Source organism: Pelobates fuscus, chromosome 5, assembly GCF_036172605.1.
Source record: "Pelobates fuscus isolate aPelFus1 chromosome 5, aPelFus1.pri, whole genome shotgun sequence".
Classification (NCBI taxonomy): Eukaryota; Metazoa; Chordata; class Amphibia; order Anura; family Pelobatidae; genus Pelobates; species Pelobates fuscus.
Window position 1 is genome coordinate 146,355,739 of NC_086321.1, and position 21,428 is coordinate 146,377,166.

The 21,428-nt window shown below is 40.5% G+C and overlaps 1 protein-coding gene across 7 annotated transcripts in view; it reads left to right on the forward strand.

Moving 5' to 3' along the window:
* The first annotated feature begins 9,743 nt into the window (after window positions 1–9,743).
* The window catches only part of ARVCF (ARVCF delta catenin family member), a 736,316-nt gene continuing 724,631 nt past the window's right edge, over window positions 9,744–21,428 (forward strand). For 4 of the 7 annotated variants that reach the window (XM_063454427.1, XM_063454432.1, XM_063454430.1 and 1 more), the window contains exon 1: window positions 9,744–9,905. The gene's annotated coding sequence lies outside the window, so the exon portion shown is untranslated. The remainder of the gene's footprint in view (window positions 9,906–21,428) is intronic. The other 3 variants (XM_063454429.1, XM_063454431.1, XM_063454435.1) reach the window with 2 other exon arrangements.

The following is a 21,428-nucleotide window of genomic DNA, read 5'->3' on the forward strand; positions in this document are numbered from 1 at the left end:
GGAAGGTGAGGCTGATTGGCCATGCTACAATAAGTGGAATGGATTTATTATTAGTCCCAAGTCCTCTGTTTTGTGCCAGAACAGGGCATCCTGGGTTAATAATACATGGAGTATGTACAAATGGGACATTTTGGGGGGCCAATTCGAGCCTCTAGCCCCAGTCAGTCCCCACGCTGACATCTCTGATCAATACTGCCTAAAACGGCTGCACTGCTGCTTTTCACTACATGCGGCCATGAATAGGGAAAGGCAGTGATGCAGCTATTTTATGTAGGAATCCTCCCCCAGCCCTGGCCGCCCCTGGCTCCAAGCATCAGTGTCAGGGCTTGGTTGAAAAGGGGTGCTGCTACAGGTATCAGCATATCCCCCAACCCAACATTGATTTGAATGGGTCCATTCGTCTTTCATAGGGTGTGGCCAGTGGCATCATTGGCAACAGCCATAATTGGGAGATCTTTTTGTGGAGATGGGTGAATCAACCCATTGACTGACGGCCTCCCAACTGGCCCCCATGCAGAGAGTGTTGCTGAAGTACTCATGCTGTGCTGTGAAGAAGGATACCAGGGAATTAAATTGGGGCACTGGGACAAAACCCAAAAATATGGACTGTCCCACCAAAACGCAACAGTTTGGAGCCCTGTATCAGCAATGGAAATTAAGTTGGAGTCCGGCATGCAGGAAAATAAGGACAGAAAACAATGTGGTAAGGGAAAACAAATATAAAAAACGGTTAAAGATACATGTACAAAACACAAATGCATAATAAATAAAACAGAGGAAAAATCAGGATACAAGACAAGTATCTAAATTTATGCCTCCTGGTAACACAGTAGGCCTCTGGATTTTGACTTTCAAGATACATGGTAGGCCATTGGCCTTTTCTGTTCAGGATACTAGGCAGGTCTTAAGCCTCCAGGTTACTGGGCAGGACCCTGGACTCAGGAGTTCAGTATAGTTTCCTGGCCTCTGGACATTGGAGTGCAGGATACTTGGTAGGCCTCTGAAGTCTGGCCTTCAGGGAACTGGAAAGGCCTCTGGTCTTCAGGATCCTCCAATTAGGTAAGCAACCAGACATCAAATTTGATATTTTGCAACATTCTTTTGCTGTCTGCAATCATTAAGAGCATAGCACAAGTTGTTGTGGTAGAGATTAGAACTTGAGACCATTGATGCTGGTAGTGTTACCCTGTAGATGGCAGTATGAGTCCTGGAAACTTTCAAGTGTAGCGATGTAGTTGCAAGGGAATTCTCTCCTCTCAAGGCAGTGCAGTGGTAGTAGTTTCTTAATTCCACCTAAATGGAGACAGCAGCTGAAACCTGGTCTCTCATATTGATGTTGTCTTTACTAAGAAGTACCTACAACTACGTATGGTCTTATGATAATAGCATACATCCATAGAGCAGTAAATAGGTACTACCCACCAAGGCAGTATGACTAGGGTTGCCACTTCAGCTATTAACTGATGACCCTACATATTGTCTTCTGCCCCACAGATCATCATTCTAGCTCAGGTTATGACTGAATGTTAAAAGGAAACTCTACTGGCCGAAATGAAAGCTGTCTTTCATCCTAAACTCAATTCTCTCCTTCCCTTGGACCCTTGTAACCCTCCTTTTAACCTATAAAACTTACCCAAATATCAATTTTATCCTTATTTTCAGCGCCGCATCACACATCCAACCTCAGTCAGCTACTCCCCCTGCCTCATCATCCGGTCTGCTGACTTTGCTTGCTTCGCTCCTCCAATGAGCTTATACTCATTGGGAAGCATTGAGAACTTAGAGCGCATGCGCATCAAGTGCAGCACCCCACCTATCACACGTTTCACGTAGAGATCCATTTAATCTCTAGCGTGCTACCAGCCCTCCATTGTCTAATGCAGAAGCGCTCACATCGGAGCTCCCTGCAACAGACCCACGTGACGTTAGACATCCTCATGCAGGGCGTGAGGACGTTGAACGTCATTTAAGCCACTTTTGGTCCGGTAAGAATCCAGAAACACCATATAGCAGCTGTCTGAGAGACAGCAACTAGAGGTGGGATTAGCCCTGTAATCAAAAAATGTGGTTTTGGAGAAACCGCAGTGTTTTGACTAACAGGGCTAAGAGGAGGGGGGTAAGGCACCCAGACCACTCCAATGGGCAGAAGTGGTCTGGGTGTCTACAGTGTCCCTTTAAGTGTAGTTATGTTAACATATTTTCGAGAAGGGGTGTGGGGAGGGAGGACAATTACCAGATTATCCATTGCTAAGTGTGGCTATACCTGCATTGGGGGACAGCAGCCATGTGGGTGGTGAGAAGGTGATGGCAACTAAGGACCTCTCCACCGAGACTGCATCCTATTGTCCCTATTGTGCCACCTTGGCAATTCCCATTCTCTTGCTGTGTGCCATTTCTGTGTCATTAATGATTCCGGACTCCACTTCATCACTAACCAAAGTCACTTCTGTATCAATTTGGACGTCTTAGCAAGCGGTTTTATAACGATGGTGGAGCCTTGCGTCATTCTAGGGCGCCAGTTTACATGGTGTCAATTAAGCATCACTATCCACACATGTTCTGGTGCAGGAACTTGATGATGGCCAATTGGGTACTCTCTGCTGCAATTTAACCTTCCTATATTTGTTTGCTAAGATCAGTGATTTTAAGTAGCCATGTAAAATTTAAAACTGTATTTTTGTTTTTGTGTGTGTGCTGTTCCTTTAACTGTTGTTAATAGACTGCTGGCATAAAAACACCTCGGGGATCAGTGCTTCACACACTACTCATTGCGGATAATCTAGAAAAGACTATATCCTCACTCATCTGGAATATTTGGCAAACTTGCAGAATGTCTCTTTTGAGCCAATAACATGGGCAAATCATGACCTAATTCTAGCCCAGTTAACTTCTCCCCTTTTCAAATGAATAGAACTGGCACCTCAATGACTTGATACTGTCTGACCTGGAGGTCTTAACCCTAACCCATCAAGCCCTGATGACATACTGCTCTGAGAACACCACATCATATGTGTCCCCTGTCAACATTGGGATGCACCCATAAGAAAACACTGCAATCCAAATAGGACAACTGACCTGTTGGATAGGATAACTCTGCTAGAGACCACACATAAATCTGATAACTCAGACACCACAAATAAGACATTGCTAGAAGCACAATTTGATTTTACAGCACTCATACAGTCTACAGGTTGGGATACAATACAATTTTTTAAATAAATGTACAATTTCTGTTTTTTTAATTAATGTACAATTTCTGGTTAAATTGGTGTCAACTCTACATTTATAAGGACAAAACTTCTAACATCCAACTCTTACCATTCTTATATTATAAAATGGAAAAGCTTCCCAAATATTACACTTCATTGTAAAACATTTAAGCACAACTTGAATCAACTCCTAAAAGAGAACACAGAATCTATGGAAGAATACTTAAAGGGATATTTCACCTAAAAGGATATTTCACCAGAGGCGGCAGAGACATTGGAATCCCAATTTACAATATAAGAACTCCAAACAGCGCAAACTGACAAGATAAAAATATTTGGCTACTAATTACTCTTACTCAATAACTCACTTTGTCAAGGCAATCAACACCTTACCAGAGAGGGGTAAAAATTCAAAATGATTACCTGGCAGCAAATATTACAGCCCTTCTTAAAGAGGATAAGAACTGCACCCTGTCTGCTGGTTACAGGTTCAAATCATTATTGAAGAATTGTGACATCAATTGTCAAAGTAATACTCATGCACATAGGGTGCTTCCTGCCAACTCCAGCCACCTGGATAAATCTGGTTTTGTTCCTGGCAAAAAGGTGAGGGAGTCAGATCAATGAGAGTCAGATCAAACAAGAAACCAAAAGTTGGGGGGCGGGGCCAAGCCAGCAAGCAGAGCAGACGCATGTAAGCTGGGCTCCTGCCTTACTTATCGATTCCACACAGATCCTCGCTAAAATAGAGACACTAAGCAAACCGGGGTGCACTCCCTACAACAGGGGCGACCCGGTGATCAGCCTGATATCTGTAACAAGCGATTTGGTGACCGGGAACCCAAGGTGGATAGCTGCGGCCTAGTGATGGCGGGACCGGGGAGAGACGGCCGCTCTCCTTGCCCAAGCGTTGGAGACACAGACACACCAATGCCCTGCTCCCCCCCATGGACCGGCGGGGGTCATCCCGGTCCAGCCCTGAGGGGCAACCTCTCTGCCCAGACCCCAGCGGTGGCACCCAGCGAGCAGCAAGAAACGGCACGGCCAGGCAAGATGGCCGCCGCCACGTGTGCTCGAAGCATGTAGAAAACTGACCTCGAGGCCAAACTGGATGAGCTGTTCACCTGGTTTTGGAGGAAGATAGCAATCTGGGAGCAACAGGCCAAAGCACACAATATCGCCACCATGGTGCCGGTGTTCCTCAAGCGCGAACACACACCTCCTCATGTAAACGAAGCCTGCACACAGTGCTGGGGTCGGCAAACTAGAAGAGCCCGAAAGCCCAAACGACTTGTTATGCGGGTGGAAGCAACCCATCAACCCAAGTGCCTGGCGAAACTGAACGTACCTGAGAAGCAGCAGCGGCACACGGTGCCAACTAAGAACCGGACACAGCCGTGGGCTCCCGGGCAGACTACACCGCAACTCCCCAGCCGATGCCATCAAAAATCAGACCCTCACCCGGGCAAACCCCGGAGGCGCCACCCCCACCAGTGATACATCGCCTTATATAGACCCCTTCACCTTAGCAGTTTCACTCCACCGGAACGGGGCTTGGACTGCACCGCTGCAAGGACCTCCAACATCGTTCAGAGCGGCAGGCTACACTATCACAGCAAGCAGACCCTGTCGACTAGACTGCGAATTCTGAGATCTGGAATTGGCTAGAGGACTACCCAACACCGGCTACCGGAACCAAACGCCTGCTCCGGACTACACTGGGACACTTGCACACCTTACCCACACTGTGGACATAATTAATCACAGATAGCAGTGAACTGCTAGGTGTTCCCTGATTTATATTTGCTGCATTTGTTGCTTTTCTTTTCTTTGCTCCACATCTGTCTCCTAGCCATAAGTACACATTGAGTGCAAAGTCAGCCCCACTGCCGCTTACCAACCCCCACGCCCAATCTCCTAGTAGCGATGGAAACTAGCAATTTAATTTAACTTGGCGTTACACCTTGTTCACGCCGGGAGCCACGGTGGGAGGGGGGGGGGGGGGGGAAGAGGAGGAGAGGGGGAGGGGGGGGGAGTGGGTGCCACTAGGGACCAAGAAACACCAGGCAGAGCCTTCCCGAGTATAGCCTCAATACCTTGCTGCCGGAGATAGTGCACAACACGTGTACCTTCGGGTCACTATAACCACAGCTATAATGACAACGAGGGCTCCAGCCATTAGTAAGTTTAATACCTATGTATAGGTAGACACATTAACACATCAGCCTGTTATGTAGATGATTGATTCAAAATGATATTAACCTATGACAGTCCTGTCTATCTCTCTCTTGTAAACGCATCTGTTGCTATTGCCACTCAGCATTACTCTAACATATACAAAAATGTGCCGTTAATCTTAATGCACCAACTGTATTATCTGAATATAAGCTCGAGGACTGCTGTTGTGGCACCACAAGCCTGCATGTTATTCATTCACAGCACAATAAAAATAAAGAATGTGTAAAAAAAAAAAAAAGTTATTCCTGTTAACTAGTACCAAAAAGACATTTGATTGGATAGACTAGACCTTCATGTTGGAGACCCTGAAACTGAAACCCATGTTTTTTAAAAATAATATCCATAAATTCATAGGCACCCTTTTACACTAACCTCTCTGCATGCAGTCGCATTAAGAGTGCACTATCACTCAGACAGGTCTATAACCTCTTCCCTATCCTCTTCATCCTATCACTATAATTATTTTTGGTAGCAATCCAAAACAATTCATATAGAGTGTTTCAAAACAATAGGCATCTAAAATTAAGACTTAATAAAGCAAATTAGGAAAATGACATTTACATTTTTGACAATTATGCTAAATCAGTCCCTAATACATTGAATAAATCATATATCATATAGATACATGTATTCAATGTAAAATATTGAGATTTACTCACTATACCGCCATTCCCATGCCACCACCTCCGGTTCATCCTCTGTTCCTCCTCTGGTGTTCTTTGATTTGCTCTGCTTGCTTACGCTTCCCCAAGCAGGGCAAACCTCCTGAATGCCAGCATGCCAACATTCTATGCTCCCTAGCCAGTGTTGGCTAGAGAGTTTCCATAGACAGAATAAGATACACTATAGGTATCTTTTAAATGAATAACTTAATTTCAATGAAGTGGTCTGGCCTTGGCCCAGTTATTTTAGCCCTGTGAAGAAAAACACTGCAATTTTGGAAAAAACTCCAAAAAAAAATTTTCTGGACTCCCTCATGGCTCTTCTTGCTTCTCTAGTATTCTGAACTCTGGCCGCTGTGACTCCGACCTCTTTTATGGAACAGTGCTTGGGTGCCAACGTCATGACACCAATGATGTCACGCAATGTAAGTATTGACATTTTTGCATGTTTTGGGTGCATGGCTACCTAATTAACGAGCCACACTATAAATAGCTATTTGGGGATTAGTTCTATGCCCTGTTGTAGTTCTGTTTTGGTTCCAAATAGTGAGTTATATATTTCCTATTGTCTAACTGGTTTTAATCATGGCTACTGTTGACTATTCTCCTATCTGTACTACAGTTCATCTCCATTTCTGATTACTGGTTTCCCTAATTGTGGCTTGTCCCTGTCTATTCTCTGTTTTCTTTACGTTAAGCCTGGTCACTATGAGGTCTATTATACATTTATTCATACTTATGTTACAGTACACTCGGCATGTTGGGTCTCTCTAATTACTAACATTCGGCAGAGGAGGCCATGCCTCCTCCTTGATGTCACAGAAGGGGGAAAGCTAAGCAGCGCTGAGGAAACCTCAGCACTGGAAAAAAGCGAGAAAATCTTTAGTATGAATTATTAATCTGAAGTATAAAAGTCACAAAATGAAAATATAATACACACGTGTTACACACAGGACACTGACACACACACATTTACAAACAGAGGCACTGACACATAGAGGACACGCACACATTTACATTTAGAGGACACTGACACACATTTACACACAAAGGAAACTGACACACACAAATTTACATTTAGAGGACAATGACACACTGGACATCAACACACTTTTAGACACAGAGGACACTGACACACACATTTAAACACAGAGGACACGGACACACACACACACACAAGACACTGACGCACGCACACTTACATTAAGAGGACACTGAAGCACACGCTTACACACAAAGAAAACTGACACATGCACATTTACACATAGAGGACACTAACACGCACACACACATTTACACAGAGGACACTCACAAATTACTATTTATATATTATACATATTTAAATCCACCCAGCCTCCCTAACTTTGGGATAGTTGAAGTAGATCCTTTTCCTGGGGTCTAGTGTGGTTCCTGTAATCTTCATGCTCTTCCAGCTCTCTACCTCACACGCTGCTTAGTGATGCTGGGGCTAGAGTGACACCATAATCTGGCTCGCAGCATCACCACGACATGACTTACAAGGGAGCAGTGCTGGAAGAGCACAGACATAAGTGCTCCCTCGTTTCTTAGCTTAATTCTCCCTTCAGGACACATCACATTCGGGCATAGTAGGCACCTGCCGTCCGTCTGCCTGAGCACACAGCCAGCCAGCCCCTGTCATAACCCCTGGGGTACTCGTACAACAGGTTGAGAACCTGTGTTCTATGGCATGTTATTGTTATTGCACAAATGTGAACATTATCTATGGATAAATGTTGAATTGCAGTTTTACTTGTCAAACATCCCCATTCTATAATTATAGCATGGTGGAACATATTGGCACTATGAAAATGCTATAATAATAATAATAATAATACGGAGTATCATGTGGTCTCGCCAGATCCTTCAAAGACCCCGTTTTGAACTCTCGTATATGTGCCAGAGTAGTGTAGTAACAATTGGCAGATGAAGTCACCACAAGCAAGAAAAAGAGTTATGGAAAGAATATGGCAGCACTGAGAAGGGACAGCTTAAGGTAACCAGACCCCAAACTCTCGCATTTTGAATGCGGCTCCTGACACCCACAAATCACATACAATATATATCTATGCATAGATGGACATTTGATTTAAGGTCATTTAAGGAAAAACAAAGGTTTTTATCTTTCCAGTGAGGACCTCACAAAGTACCTCTGGTGGGGATTATACCACCTATGCTGATTATACTGAGCGGGTTATCTGCTCAGGTAAATGTGAGTATTATTCATTTATTTCTTCTCCTGCATATATATATATTATACAGAGAGCACTATCCGTTATACCTTTGTTTGTATTTTCACATATCCTGCTTACAAGATACGCACTGGCCTATATCTTCCACCATATCCCTGAAGTGGGGGAATAATATCACTGCAAGCGCTTCACACTAGAGCTGGTTTTAAGCTCTATCCCATGTGAGTAGGCCAATTTGTATTTCCTTTTACCTAAACCCCTGGCGCACCCTACTGCCTTGTATTGTTTTATGACTAAATCTAAATTGAAATTTGCTGCCAAAACTAACACTGCACAGAGTGGCTGTGGAAGGGGCATAATAGACAGACCAGATCTTGGGAGAGGGAGACGTAAAGGGGCTGGGAGGACACAGAGAAACAAGGAGGGTCTGGTGAAGGGGCATAAGAAACAGATAGAGGCTTTAACTAAACCCATTTTTAGTTGTGTTGACTAAAATCTACTGCAGATTTATTCGACAAAAACTTGACTAAAACGAAAACAATTCAGATGACTAAAACACGGCTAAAACTAAAATGGCTTTTTAGTCACAAAACTATGACTAAATCGAAATTGAAATTTGCTGCCAAAATTACCACTGGTGCCAGTGTGTGTATCTAAGTGCCAGCGTTTGTATCTGAGTGTATATGTCGGCGTGTGTATCTGATTGTATGTGCCAGTGTATGTATCAACGTGCCAGTGTGTGTATCCGAGGGTATGTGCCAATGTATCTGTGTTTGTGTATGAGTGTATGTGCGGTGTATGTTTCAATGTGTGTATCTCTGTGTTGATTTTTATCTGTGTGTGTGTATGTGCCAGTGCGTGTACCCATGTGTTATATTGTTTCTGCGTATGTTTGTGTGAGTGTTGGGTGTGTGGGTGGAAGACGAGCGTGTGTTGGTGTTTTTTTTTTTTTTTTTTTAAAGTGACAATGTAGGTTTAAAGTACTTTATAACTAGCATGGACAACTTGTTAAAATAGGCAACTCAGGCGTGTCTGACAATATAATTAATGCACAATAGCATTCTAAAGGCATCTTACTCTATCCAGCATTTATCTATAAGATTATCTACCATTGGCCTTAAATCACATTACATTATTGGGACACTACAGTGGCACTAAGCATTATTTTTACCATTCAGCCCAAGTTATGATTGTCATATACAGTAGCCAATTAGAAGGCACTGTTTTTAAGCTGGCGTTCTTATTGGCGTTGCTAGGCAGAAGTGGGCGGGCGTCACTCTTGAGGAACTTGCGGTTGTCCTGGGCGCCTTGGCGACTCGAGTAGGCGGGCACAACAGCAGCATATGGACCAAGCTCCGCCCCCTTGATTACCTATGCACCTTGAGGCCCCGCCTCCCCACCGACAGGTCGCTGAGATCCCGAAGGAGTGGGCGTGTCCGTACTGGGCGGTGCTGACAGGACAATAACAGCAAACCCCGGGCCGCCGTGTGAGCGGTACCCGCCTCCCTGTACCGGAGTCGGCCCGGCTGAAAGGGACACAACCCGTCCGAAGGAGACACGGATCTAGACTCCACACACCGGCATAGGTAAAGTGCAGACAATGCAGTGGGAGTGTAACACAGACAGTGATGGGGGACCAGGCTGAGATATAACGGGCTGATAATGGCACAGAGAACATGGAGGGGCAGGGGACAAGTACAATAATGATAAATCAAAATATAGACTGAGGGGCAGCATGTCTCTCACAGGGAACTGTGCTATAAGAATAAATAATGTGGGTACACTGGTAAAACATGAGGATAATGATCGGTGTCACCTGCAGATGTACCACAAGCACACTGACAGCTGATAGATTAATGTCTGGTATTAAACAGCCTATTATCTGGGGAATTATAGAAATAAAACATCATTGGATGTAATGGGAAAATTATAGAATAAGCATTTTTTTTTCTTATATCGATGTACTGACACCAAAAAGGAGCACAGCTTTACACACAGACACACACACACACACTGGTGTCATGATTACACAGGCAATTGGAAACTGCTTGCACGTACTATAAAGCGAATAAATTCATCATTTTATACAAAGAGAGATGGAGATAGTAGTAACATCGTGTGTGTTACACAATCTGGTGCCATGGTAATTCTGTAAAATTACTAGGAACTGCTGGTAAAACTCTATGGAACGCATAAACTGGCGTCTTTATTGTATAGACTCCTGGAGACTGGTGATAGAATGTTACAAAATAATGACATGTCATAAACAGATGTTATTACATGGGTAACAAACTGGTCTCAAAATCCAAGAGAATCATAGGAACTGGTAATATACCTGCTTAGATGGATATATATACACAAGTCACAGTACTGCACGGAATGCTGGGAACTGGAAGCAGAATGAGATGTCATCTGAATTTGCCATAAACTAATTCCATCATTAGAATAGTTGGAAGTGGTTGCAGGTTGATATGCAATATGGATGTACTATGAATTTATCTCACATTGACACCATCCTGGAAACTGGTAGCAGATTGATTGTTCTTGTGGATTGATAATGTGGACTTTAGTAGCAGCCCAGTAATCAATAGACTATGTGGGACTGGCAGAAAAAGGATCCATAGCATGGATGTATTATAATATAATATAACTAATGTTTATTATTACATGCTATACTGGAAAACCGCCAACATAATGTTTGTAGCAGACATGACTTGTTATTACTTGGAAAAAAATTGCAGTATAATTATGACTATACTTTAATACTTTAGGAGAGATCTAGTGATATACTGTTGTTTGGTTCGATAGCAGAATGAGATCTAATAGTGACAGACATTTAGAAAATTGGTAGTAGAACGAACTTGTGTAGTGTACAGGATACTTGTGTTGAAACTATTTTCCTTGTTATATGGAAAGCTTTTAGCTGCTTGGGTTTAATATAATTATTTTTTTCTCTCGCAAATATGCACCCTAAATATATGTAATCATGGAAGCTAGTGGATGTCATACTACAGGAATAGGAAACTCAGAATTTGTTTCCTTTACAATGTATTTTAAAATGGGTGGAGAAAGTTAAATATAACCAGGTACTACCAGGGGTCTATTCACTATACAGGAACATGCACACCTTAAGCCCAAATTGCTAAACTGGATAAAAAAAAATACTAAATGGCCTAAAATATTTATTTCTCATATTCTCTCAAATTTGCTGTTCAGTGAATAAATCCTGGACGGATGTCTCAGGATTACATGGTTTGTACTAGACTAGGTTATTCCATATATAGAGCTGGTTTAATATATTTTTTTTAAATCTCTTTAGCATGTCATAGTTGATATTCTGGCTGGAATTAATCTGATTCAGGCAAAGCTATCTTTCATTGCCCATAGGCTGTGGTTTCAGTTAGGATCAGTATTAGACCCATTTGTATTGTAAGCTACAGATAGGCATTGTGATTCCTTTTGCAAAGGATTAATTATTTTATGTAATCCCAGGGTGAACTAATTTAGAAAGTTCCTAAGTAGGATGATATCCATCAACATCATATATTCAGGGAATATATGGTATAACAGCACGCACAATACATGCATGCACAGAGGGAGGTGCACTGTGCGATTCTTGTAGAGAGTGTAACAGTAAATGCAAAGTGTGTTGTGCCCCAAAGGCTTCACGCTGTGTGTTCTACTATTTTTTTCTGTCTAATTTGTGAAGATTATTTATGTTTCTAAGAATGAAGCCGTAGCCCAAGAGATTAGATTTGACAGACATTCACAACCTCATAGCTGTCATGGCTATTCTCACTCAAACAAAGGTAGAAAAAAGAAAAAGAAGAAACATGATTAAGATGTCTCTGTGTACTTGTAAATTATATATATATTGTAAGCTCTTTCAAGCAGGGTCCTCATCAACCTATTGTTCCTCTAATATTTTGCAATTGTCTCATCTATTGTTTTTTCCCTTACCCCCTTTATAATATTGTAAAGTGCTGCATAATATGTTGGTGTTATACAAATGCAAATTATATATATTATATAAACATACACACACACACAGTTATGTTTCATAGTCCAGGCTCCCACACAGTGGCGCGAAAGATAAGCTCTGCTTAAGGCCAGGAGGAAAATTCATTGTGTACATTACGTAAGCCAAATCACAAAAAAAATGTATAGGTTAAAATGTATAATCAACCTAATTGTACAAACAGAACTAACATTGAAATCATATTATATACCATCAATGCTAAAATATATAGGTAATGAAAAAATAGAAAAAAAATAAAGATATTGATTTGTTTCAGTAATGAGCATAGCCATTATTAGCTTTTCTGGTGAGCATCGGTCCAGCAGCATATGATATAATACTGTACTGCATGGATATGAAATTAAATGCTCTAAAACTGATCAAAAGCAAAGTGTGAACATATTTTTAAGCTGGAACTGCATTTTTCTTGAGTACCTTTGATACCGATTGACAGATCCAATCTGTGGGGTAATCAGAAGGACTGAAAAAAAATGGGTGTCACACTAAACTCATGCAGATTGACAGTTCTGGTTTTTAAATCAGATAGATCTGGACAATAAAATATAGTGGCATAGGAGACATCATAGATCATAGATCATAGATAATTAATTAAACATTATAAAGTAAACTTGTCCAGACCACAAAGTGACTCAGCTATTAAGTTGCTTGTATCACTTGTTTTAGTGCTAAGCTTGTACCATATATCCACACAAAGCAGAACGTTATGGGCACAGCAGAGGTTTTAGTGAGTTGTAGTTCTGTTTCCAGCTTTCTACTGAAAAAACATGACAGCTGGACTACAATTACCAAGAACGCCTGCTATGCAGCCTCTCTGGGCAGTATAGTTACATGTATGGCATAGGGAAACATTAATTTCCTTTGTTACATATGTGATTGAGGCAGTGGGCTTACCAGCTACCATGTTTTTTGCAAATATAAGTTGCTGTTTCATCAGAGACATTAAACTTGCTGTACATGAGATATCCTTGCACCACAACCCGTGTAGCCAAGAAACATTAGTCTCTAGACTGTAAGCTTGTTTGAGCAGGATTCTCATCAACATATTCTTCCTGTAACATTTTATAATTGTCTCATTTATTGATAAATGTCCCCCTTTTATCATATTGTAAAGTGCTGAGAAATACATTGACGCTATAGAAATACCAATAATAAAAATTGTGCTTGGACTGTCCATTTAAGACAGCCTGCACATTGACACACAGTGCATATTAGACAGGCAGGTAGCCTTTGTGCAGCTTCTCGAAATTGTAAAAGGTTTATTATTGTGCTGTCAGATAGTAAAAGCAGCATTCTGGCCATGCTACAGTAGTTGTGGAGAGGCACTAGCAGCCACCAGAAGAGGATGCTGACTGAGCAGCTGTAGACGGGAGGGTTAGTGAGGTTTATGGGAACATTTTCAGGGAGGCAGGAGATCACTTGCAGAACTAACTCTCTCTTAGCATAAGACCTCATGCATAGATTAGATCACCCGTTCCTCATTCTTTCTCTATAAAAATGTTATGGTGATATAACCTGGATAGGGCAGGATGAAATGTGACAGCCCATGCTGTGCCATTTTATCTCCACCATTATGAGGAAGGTTTTGATTTGAGCTTTCAAATCTGTGGCTTGCCTTTTAGCATTTTTTTTTTCCATGGAAACCTGTGATATTTTTTCTGGTTCCAATAAAGACAGCTTTTAACAACATGTCCAAAGCTGTCAAAGTCCAGTGACCCATGTATAAAAATACATTTATATGGAAAAATACTGACATTTATCAGTGAGGCTTAATTGAAGTGTTAGACCTGTGATAGTCAAGATCAGCAAGCGAGTATTTATTTCCCTGAGCCTCTCTTCAATGTCATTTCTGCTCTGTCCACTTGAATTTGTTCATACCCGCTTTTGACATTTACATTTAATTTAATTTAATGAGGAATAGATTAATTTGGTGACTCTGCCAAAATGTTACTTTGTGAGATTGTAGTTGAATGTGCAGCAATTGTTGCGTATAAATGTTAGGAATACTGCTATTTTGTGTTTACTTTGCTCTTCTGTGCTTACCTGACCTCAAAATCTCAATGCTTAATATGCATTTTTTTGTAATTTGGAAATCCATGCAGTTATACTGATCATAATTCCTATCTTGCAATAACCTGCATTATTGAAAGCCTGCAGACAATCATTATTACAAACCATTCTAATTCCGGAAACACATCATGCATCTGCCCTAAAAGTCTTAGAAAACACGTTTTATTCTATAGTAGTGAACATTTAATAACAAGCAGTATGCATAGATAGTGCTATTCATTGTTCTAGATCACATCTCCCATAATTGTCTTGCAGCCAAAATGATGGCAATATCAGGGTATCACAACGCCCTGCCGGCCCAGTCATGTGATGCAAATGCCAATATGAACCCTCCGACACCCTCCTATGCAGCTGTTCCTCCTTCTGGTATAGTTTCTGACTGCGGCCCCTGTATGCCTGTGCCCTTTTATGGTTTTGCCTCCTCTGGTCTGGTTGACGCAAGTTTGCTTGCTTCATCGAGTCAACGATGTGCACGCACATTTGTGAGTGACATGGGCAAAGCCAAGCAACCACTTCAATCCTCGGGCTATTTAAACTCATTTAAGTTTTTTTAATGTGCCCTGTCATGGTTTCCATGTAGTGTTTATCCTAGAGCACATTTTCCTTGTTATATTCATTGGCTTTTCTGACCTTTCGGACTATTCTCCATTCTGTTGTCCCTGAACTTTGACCTGTCTTATCATATTTGTTACATTCTGTCTCACTAACCTTGGCTTGTCTTATACTACACCATTTTGCGTTACGTCCGGCCATTCTAAGGCCTGGAAATACATTATTCTCTTGTGTCTATCGAGGCTTTGTTAAATTAAAGGAAAACTGTAGTGTTAGGAATAAAAGTTATGTACAAATACATTACTGCCCCCACGCCCTCCCTAAAGGCTATAAAAGTGTTTAAAAAAACCCTTTGAACATTTATCTTATTCCAGCGGCAAGCTCCCTCAGCACTGGCTCTGTACGTCTTTACCTCCTCCAACATCATCGTGAGGGGCAACCTAATGTGCGTAGAGTGAGCAAAAGGTAAATATTGAATACATTTATTTCCTTACAATTTAGAAGATACTGGTCGTCTTCATGCAAAGTGTGAGGACGTCCATCGTTGTTTCACTGAGTTAAACTATGTGAAGCAGAAGGGAACACATCTAGTAGCTCTCTGGTAAGCCACCAGTGGCAGTCTTAATCCTGCAATGAAACATGTTTTTCAACTGCAGGGTTAAGGGGATTGGGACACTGTACCCAGACCACTTCAATGAGATGAAACGGTCATGATGCCTATAGAGTCCCTATTAACTTGACACAACGAATATAGTCCACAACATTTTTCTTCATGGACTTTTGGCGCACACTCTCAATGTTCTTCTGGCCAGGATTGGCCCACTCGACTGCATCATTTGGTTTTGAGCAGGCTGCCAGACTATTATTGGTATGTTTAATTTCCCCAGAGTTGTTTACAAGTAACCACAAGGTAAGATGAGATAATGCTCTTGACATTCATAACACATGATGGTTGCCATTGTTGGCAATAAAGTCGTGAGAAACAGAGACTGTCTCTTATGCATGGTATCTGGGAGTTTCAGGCACAAAAAAAACCATTAATTTGTACTTGTTCCTCGGGCAAATAGTTGCTATAACGCAATAAGTGTCATGTATAATTAATAACCCTTATTAAAACATCTGCTTGGTTCATTTGGTCATGTTTTGTATGTATATGGGCTTTGTGTATTAGGACCAAAAGAATCAAAATAGAATATTGTTTTTGTCACATTTGTTACTTTATTGTCATACAATGCATATAATTCCAGATACAGTATTGTTGGGAATTGTAATGAAATAAAAATGAACCAAACATGGTGCGTTAGATAATTAAGCAAAAAACACAAAATGGAGATACCGTCCACTAAAGAGGAAAACAAAATATAGAGTTAGTAACAACACCACTATGGTGGGTATGCAGGTTAAAGGGACATTATAGTCACCAAAACAACTTTAGCTTAATGAAGTATTTTTGGTGTGTAGATCATGCCCTTGCAGTCTCACAGCTCAATTATCTGCCATTTAGGAGTTAAATCACATTGTTTATAGAGTCCTAGTCACACCTTTCTGCATGTGACTTAAACAGACTTCCTAAACACTTCCTGTAGAGTCATCTAATATTTTCACTTTCTTTATTGCAATTTCTGTTTAATGTAGAATTTCTTATCTCCTGCACTGTTAATAGCTTGCTATACCTTGCTATACAATTACATACAGTACAGGATATAAAAGCATTTAAACTACGTTATCTGATTGAAAGTGAAACCTTTTTTTATGCAGGCTGTGTCAGTCACAGCCAAGGGACGTGTGGCCAGGGATGCATAAACAGAAACAAAGTGATAAAACTCTAGAATGGCAGTGATTTGAGCAGTTAAACTTCAGAGGTATGATCTCTACACCAAAACTGCTTCTTTAAGGTAAAATGTTTTTGGTGACTATAGTGTACCTTTAATTGCCCTGTACATGAGTATAAGGGCACTCAAGTAAATGACAACAAATTTCCCTTGATGGACTCTTCCTTTCCATTTTTTCCTTAGAATCGTGCAGGACACTAGAGTACTTGAATAAAAACTAAAATATCAAGCATAACATATAACAATATACAGCAAAACACATTGTCACTGGATCCCGTAGAGCTTCACAACATATAATCCTCAGCCTGCGCGTTTCGTTGTTGCTTCTTCGTTCGCTTGCTTCCACAAGTTCTGGGGGAAATCATTGCTACATCATCTTAAAATCTATCACAATCTTACATAGCTTTGTAATGACAGGTTAATGGCAATCAAAAATTCAAAAGATACAGAAATATAAAGTTCACTGCTAGTGCTCCAAATACTACCCCACCAGAATTCATGAATGTATCCTAATGGAAAATTATATCTCTCTAAAACTCAGCTTCCACATAATACTGTTCCTCCTGTTTCACTCTTCATTCATGTTGATGGTACCAACATCAGCCCATCCTTGCAAGCTCGCTGTCCTGATGTTATCTTTCATTCATGGCCAGTCTGTTGCCACATCCTGTCGATTCCATATCAAATATATTGCCTGTGTCCGCACCTTTGTTACTCTAATGTTGGTAAGGAGTTTGTTCATGCCCTAGGAATTTCTCACATTGATTACTGTAATTCCCTCCTAATTGGTCTCCCCAGAAACCATACTGCCTTGCTACAGTTTGCAATAAATGCTGCCGCCAGGCTAAATTCTCTCTCCTGGCGCTCCTCTCTCACCTCACCCCTCTGTCAGTCCTTACAACGGCTTTATGTACCCTATAAGAGTCAATTCAACATTATTATACAATTAGAAATGTGTGACATCACAGGTTATGACATCACAGTATATAAATTACACAGAGTGACACAAGAGTAAAAATGGGAAAACGCTGTAAATCACAAAATATAAACCTAGTTACTGTTTGATTGTGCTGTATAGAGGGATTGCTCTGCAGTTTCAGGAGATTGAACTGCTCTTCTGAGTACTCATCCAATGGACCCAGCAGCAGGCTGTCTGCGTCACATTCCTGTCTGCATCATAGACAATATATTAAAATACACAGGGGCTTTATTCACTACACACCAGATTGTAATGAATTACAATCTGAATTGCAAAATATACGTTCAAATAGCCAAGCTGTGACCCGGCTGAATTGGAGACTTTTATCAAATTAATTACCTTTGTCTATAATTTACAATTAATACTTCAATTCACTACTTTTTACGGGTTAAAGAATAAACATCTGTAGTTTATTTCCTAAACTAAGGAATATAGTGTAGAGAATTGAAAACCAAACTACAACGTTTAGGCCAAAGTAGTGGATTTGGAAAAATTCTCCAGTTTTGCTATAGTCCTAGTATGGAAATTTAATTTCTTGAATTTTGCAAATTGTTTTTCATATTGCTTTGTCTAAATGTATTCGTGCATTGAAGCATTTGGAGGTGAATTTTATAATGCATTTTATAGGTACACTAAACAAGACACTTATAGCAGTTCAATTTACTGAAGTGCTCTATGTGTCTGAAGTTTATCATTTAAAAAAAAAGTTTTTTACAAGTGGACACCAAACTCCTCTTCAAAGAAGTTTCCTTCTTTGCTCCAGCACGTAGGCTTCTCATTTTATTAACATATTCCATGAAAACTGGAGTGCGCAGGAAATAAATAAAAAGAGATTCAAACACAGGGTACTATATAGAAACATATTGTAATTGTATGAAGTTTAATTTTGGTGACAGAGCCTCTTTAATATAAATAATAATAATAAAAAAAAAACATTCAGAGAACTTACCATATGAAAAAAAGGTGAACACAATTTCTAGGCAATTTTCATTGTTTGATTCCATGGTGCAAATTTTAGAAAAGTGATGGTTGCCCTTTAAACTTACATATAAGGTTTCTCTCGGGATGCCAAAGCCATAAAGCGGTCATGTCATACTGGTGTGCCAGGAACACAAGTTATGTAAGCCAATCTGGGCTCCTGAAGAACACAGAAAAACAATCACACGTAAAAAAAAAAGACTAGCGCAAGTTTTGGGTGGTTTTCACTGTTTTATTCCGTTTTGTAAATTCCAGAGCAGTGACCATTTCCTTTTAATTGTATCAAATGATATTTTTTCCACTGCTGTCAAATCACTGCAAGGGAGAGAAAAAAAAACTGTGGCCAATTTGGATCTGGGAGTGACATAACAGCCAGAGGCAGTGTTGACTAATTGCTTTCTTAGTTTTCATAGTATATTTCATATTAGCAGCATCCCTTAGGCCGGAGGAGATGTCCTATGAATGGAGATCATTTTGTTTAAGACATTACGGTGTTACTGTTATTGATGCCAGAGTGATACCTGTCATTTTCTGTTGATAAAACCGCATTTTATTCCCACGATAATACATCATAGTATGTTGTGTCGAGATACAAAGGCGAAGCAGTGTTTTATTTATTCATTTTTCATTTTTTGACCTCTTGCCGATATTTTTCAAGCATACCAATAATTTATGTAGCTATGGAATTTTCTTGTGAGTGTGTTAGAATGAATGCCAGTGTAAATGAAAAATGCATGTGTGATGTATCAAAAACAGATGCTTTGATTTATCTACATCAAAGTTCTATTTTTTTTAGTATTTTGTCTATTTGGAGGGGCATGTCTATGAAAGACAGGGTTTAGTTGGTGGTAACTATATATATTATTCCACTGCCTATGTATCTATTATGAGTGTAATTCATACCAATATCTACAGAAAAACATACAGCTCCAGAATGTAGATACACTGATCCAGTCATTAATACAAGCAAACTGTGAAATGTACCGTATATTTATATATATATATATATTTATTTACGGTAACACTCTAAGCACCATAATCACTACAGCCTTCTGTAGTTTCCTGTTGCCGTCACAGGGTACATAGTAAACCTGTTTGCAAGTGTTTTGAGAACTTGCCTTGGGTCTGCTGGGAGCAAGTCGCCTCCTCCAGTGAGCTAAGCCCTGCCCTGCTGTCATTTTAGCTCTCTCTCAGCCAATGCAGCGGTTTCCAGAGGCACAGGAGGAGGTGCCCGGCAGACCCCAGGTAAGTGGTGGGACCACTCGCAAACAGTATGATTACTTACTCTTGGAGAAAGCCAAGACACTCCTGGTACTTTTCCCTTAAAAAGTAATTAATATTTTTAACTGCTTGTTGAAGTTTTCATCAAGAGGCTGTGATCTTTATTTATTTGACCCCTAAACAAATGTATTCTAAAAAAAAAAAAAAAAGGTTTGTATCATAATCTTGACAGTCTCTCTGCATTATAGCATCCGAGTTATTAATCTATAGAGATCTAGTAATAGGCGCGTAATGTAGCCTTTGACGATGCCTTGTCTCACACATTCAAGAAGTCACCTGTGGAGGATTTCTCCAGTATTCCGGATACCATCACAAACAAGAGCATCATCATATAGTGTACTTCCTGCGTCAGTCATAGTAGGAAAGACTCAGCGACTTTACTTTATAGTATGTAGTTGCTCTGAATTTAAAAAAAAGAAAGGAAAAAAAAAAAAGAGCGTTGTTTTGGAATAATGTTGCATGATTAACCTTAGTTAGTTTTATGTAAAAGTGTAGAGATTATACCTCACAGGCTTCCTCTACAATAAAACTCTTAGCCCACCCCATTACTCTTTGGTTAATTTTAAATGCTGAGGTTTGTGTCATAGCCTCTTGTTGAGAAATGTGTGCTTAAAGAAACACTCCTTCCATAACAACTTAAGCTTATTTAACTTATGGTGGCAGGAGTGTTTGTGCACTTTCTTTATTACTGGTTAATTACTGTTTTGCAGCCCCAAGGTTGGCTCTACAGCATCTGGGATCTCTGCCTCCTAACTTATCTTCCTATGCGCAGTGCAGTAAATGGAAGGACTAGCCGCGTGGCCACTGATAGGCTGATGTTCTCAGCCTGTCAGTGGACGCCTATTGCGGAAAAATAGGCAGTTTTGGACAGGGCCCCGTTTACAAGGGGCTTAACACAAATATCCATTCTTTTCTTTTTTAGATGTATTTTCATATACTTTTTCATTTTTCTATCTGATAATTTCATTTGTGGATAAAACAAGTGCGATATTTACTTCCTGACTTACTTGCATGTCCTCCACATCATGGAGTAGCAATAGAGAACTGCATTTTTTTGTGGGTAGTTGGTGGTTTCTGAGAATTCTTTAGCTACAGGCACTTGAGATGTAAATCTGACCACTAGAACTAATTGCAATAGTTATGATACTAGTAAGCAGTTTACCTTTCACTTGGTTTGGTCGAAAGGTATCTTTAGCATCCAAAGCCCACCCCATTACCTTACAATGTCATAGTGGGCTAACTTCTTTATTATTTATTCAAGTATTTTGGAGTGCAGGTGAAGGCTCAAATTGTTCCTACTTGTGTCTAAAACAGTAAGGTTGGTTCAAGCATGTATTTTTCCTCTTTATGGAATCTCCAGCCACTTGAAGTGCAAGGATGC